This window comes from Pteropus vampyrus, unplaced genomic scaffold (assembly GCF_000151845.1).
Source record: "Pteropus vampyrus isolate Shadow unplaced genomic scaffold, Pvam_2.0 Scaffold70, whole genome shotgun sequence".
NCBI lineage: Eukaryota > Metazoa > Chordata > Mammalia > Chiroptera > Pteropodidae > Pteropus > Pteropus vampyrus.
The window spans coordinates 5249341-5253404 of NW_011888851.1; positions in this window are offsets into that span (position 1 = coordinate 5249341).

Here is a 4064-nt window from a genome sequence, read left to right on the forward strand (position 1 = left end):
TTCCAATTTTGTCCTCTCCTGGATCACTGGAATGATTTATTCTTGCTTGGTGAACCAGTAATTGTGCGTTACATATAAAAGGTAAGATTTTTTTAGGCAGATGTGGAATCCGACTGCCTGATATGATCCTCAAATGGCCCCAATATTTTACACAATTGTTTATGATTTGGTAAAATTTAAATTGCGTTTAGGGTGAGAAATTTATTTTGTGGCTTCTTTTGTGTTCTGGGGAAAAATAATCACCATCGATGTTTTTGATTTATTTACACTTAGCTCCTAAAAATATTGCCCTCAAGATGGCTTTTGTTTGCCATGTCAAGAATGTTTTATTTGGTTTTCTTTTAGAGAAAATCCACATACAGCCAATTTTCAGCTGACTAGAGTACCCAAAAGATATTTGCAAATTTCAAAACTGTTTCTTCCCAGACACTTTTGAAACATAAGTGGAGCTCTGAAGAGGAGATGGCATGAGGAATTTCATAAGAAGGTGTAGAAATCAGAAAAATAAAGTGAACTTAGAGAAATTCATGATTTCTACAAAAATATTTATACTTTCTGAGGATTAACTTTTAAGTTGATATAAATTATGTTTAATTTTAGTGATTTTTCTTCCTCCCACCAATTTATATACAGATATGCTTACAAATTTACAGACATTAATAACTGTACTTGGATATGACATCTTATACTTCATTTTATCCTGACTTTGAGGTTGAAACAGTCCAGCTATTATTATCTTCTTTCACAGATGGGAAAACTGAGCCCCAGAAAGAATATTTGAGTTCCCCTTGCTTATGCAACAAATGTATGTCAAAATCAGAAGTAGGAACTTCTTCTCGTATCTTTGTTTTTGTCACTCTTGCTGTCTTCGGGTTTCCTAGAGACTTCTTAACTGGAATCAGCAGCCTCTAGTTCTCTTAGATGTAATTTCTCATTACTACGCAGGAGCATTATTGATGTATTGGTAAGGTATAGGGTTCAGGAAACACTCTAAGATCCTGTGATTAGGTCTCAGGGATTTATTGAGCCTGAGTTGGGTATTTTCTTTCTCCAGGTGCATAGGCATTGGTAAAACCCCAGTGTCTCAGGTTCTGCTAAAATAGTTTCCCTTGGGGGCAGGTCTTATTAAGGAGAATGGAGAGCTCTGGGAGAACTTCAAAATACTACTTTTCCCCTCTCCCTGCAGGAAGCAGGAGAAGATCCCCCTCATCTCTGTCCTCACAGTGGGAACATGATGGAGCTCCTGAAAGAAAAACCCACAAAAGTGTGGGGAGCCCTCTAAGACTGGTAAATTTTATGATTAGAAGTTTTCAAATCTCAAACTTATTCACACAGAGCCTCCAGCAATTTGCCAATTAAAGCTTAAGTTTCCCTACTCTGGTACTGGTTTCTGCAGAGGCTTCTGCTCCTGGTAGGCTATAATTCTCTGTATTCACCTGTCTGTCTCTCCTATTTTGCGGACATGCTCTGTGACCTGCATTTTCTAATGGATTTAAGGAAATATTGGTTTTTATTTTGTTCAGTTGTGTTCTTGTTGCATTGGAGTGATGGCTTATAAGCTCTTTATGTGTCAGACCAAAAACCATGTTCCTGTGTCTCCAGCTTCCCCTGAACCTGGAATCTTCCCAGATAGTAGTTATGGCCCAGAGTATGAGGATCAATAAAATCACTGGGAATGAAGTTCCCGAATTGAACAAATTGGGTGAGCCACAGGGCAAGGCCCAAACATTGAAACTGCCTCTCTCTTCTCAAGGTGTTCTGTTTCTAAACTGTCCCACTGAGAGGAGCACTGCCCTTTAAGCCCCACTGCTTGAAATGGGGAATGTTAAGATAGAACATTCTATTATGTGCAGGTCAAAGCTTTTACAAATAGGCCAGTTGTTCAGGGCTGCCTCCTAAGAAGCCAATTGAGTTTCCCCATTTTGTAGATATTTGTGTACAAAATGCATTTGTTCTACATTCTCAAGTGTGGCATTCACAGATCAATGAATGCCAGTGAAAAGGAAGAAGAGAGCGACACTCAGAAAGTAGAGAAAGAGGATGTTGGGTTATAGGCAAAGCAGTATAAAAGAAGAATAGCTCGAGTCCCTGAGTTCACCAACAGTCAGCTGGACCTCTACAGAAAGAGAGAGAGGAAAAAGAAAGGGTCAGAAGGGCAAAATAATAGTAACAATAATTTTTTTGTCCTCTTCAGTCTTATTTTGAGATCTAAAAGAAGAGAAATGAGAGGCGTGCAGCTTTTTCTAAAGCAGTCCTTCTTAAACTTTAATATGCCTCTGAATCATGTGGAGAATCTTATTAAAATGTAGATTTGGATTTAACGAATCTGCCACAGGGCCCCAGAGTCTGCATTTCTAATAGGCTCCTAGATGATAGTGATGGCTCTAGTGCTTAGACCATACTTTGGGGAACAAAGGTCTAGTTCACCTTCTAATAGGTCATTTCTTAATTCCCCCTCTATACTTAACTTCTGGAAACAGTAGCCACCACAACCATCACCACCACCCAACCTTGCTCCCTGAATCCAGCATTCTTAGCTGAGAATGATCCCCTCTCTTGGAAAGCTGCTGGCTTCTTCCTCATGTTTCTAAGCCTTCAGTTTCCTTCTAAGCCTCATTAAAATCTCTATCCTTCAGGAGGACCCTGTGATCAATGGATCCTTGAGTTCCTGTAGCTTTGTTGGTACTTAGCTCTTTTGCAAGCATATGTTGCTATTTAAAAGAACAGATCTTTTAAATCTGTTCGTCTCCTAACTAAATTGTAAGCCACTTGAGTACAGGGTGTATGTTTTGTCACTTTTAAATTCCCCAGACCTAAAATATAGCCCTACTCATTAAGAGATTGTGTAGTGTAGTGAAAACAACCCAGGGAGATGTGAGTGCAAATCTTAGCTCCACCACTTAACAGCTGTTGGAGCTTAGACAGTGTTGCTCCTTGAGTCTTGGTGGTGGTGGCGGTGCATATAGAACGTTTGTACCTCACGGAATTGTTGAAAGAAATGAAGGAAATATAGTTAATCAAGTGTCAAGCCAAGCACATGGCAGAGTTAGCATTTGATAAATTTAAGTCCGCTCACCTCCAAATCCTTTCCTTTCTCCTTAACATAGGTTCTGATGGTATGTCCTCTGCCTGACACTCTACCTTTGAAAAATACCACATCACATTAAAAATCTTGGGAGATTTTCTTCCATCTCAGTCAAAGGGCCCAGGGATACCCAGAAAGAGAGTTCCCTACTTCATAAGAAAGGCTGTTCAAACTCACAGCTCAAAATAGCAACATACATGATAGCCTTTTCTGATCCAGTCAGAAACAGAGTGACTTTAAGCCAATGTAAACAGATCATATGAAAGCTATATTTATCAATTTTCAACTTTTCCCCCAGTATTCATTTTCTTAGTGAGACGTATTTGATCTGTGTGGTGACTGTCAGTGTAGCCAATGCGATATGAGGTTGGTGTTCATATCTGAAGGATGATGTCTCTTATTTTAGGTGGTGAGAAACATGAATGTATAGCCAAATTGAGAAGAGTGACCTGCAAAAACAAAACGTATGTGCTTGGCAGTTTCTTACCAATGAGATATAGGGATATGGATTGGTACAGAAAACTCCATTTGGGGCAAGCTGTGCCAGAAAGCCAGGCCCACTAGGTCGGAAAGGAGGTACTAGATCAATCCCTGGCAGAGCAGAGGTGACGTGTATATGAGATGATGCGACAAACCTAAGAACGACAATCCAGATATGCAGCTTCTCACTTGTTAGCTGTGTGACTGTGGGCAAATTTCTCAACTACTTGAGCTTAATCTATATAAACGGGAATCACTTTGTCCACCTCATAAATTTATTTGGCAATTAAATGAAACCATGCATCTAAGGCATGTAAAGTATCCAAGAGCCCAGAAAATGTTAGTTTCCTTCTAATACTTCAGGGAGGCATGGCACTTGGGAATATTGCTGGGACAGGCAGTTAAGAGGATCTTACTGTGCTATGTTCCTCTGACTTGGTGAGTATTAAAGTGGGACAAAACCTGAGATCGGGGTTGCTGGGGGTTGAGGGGGACAAAT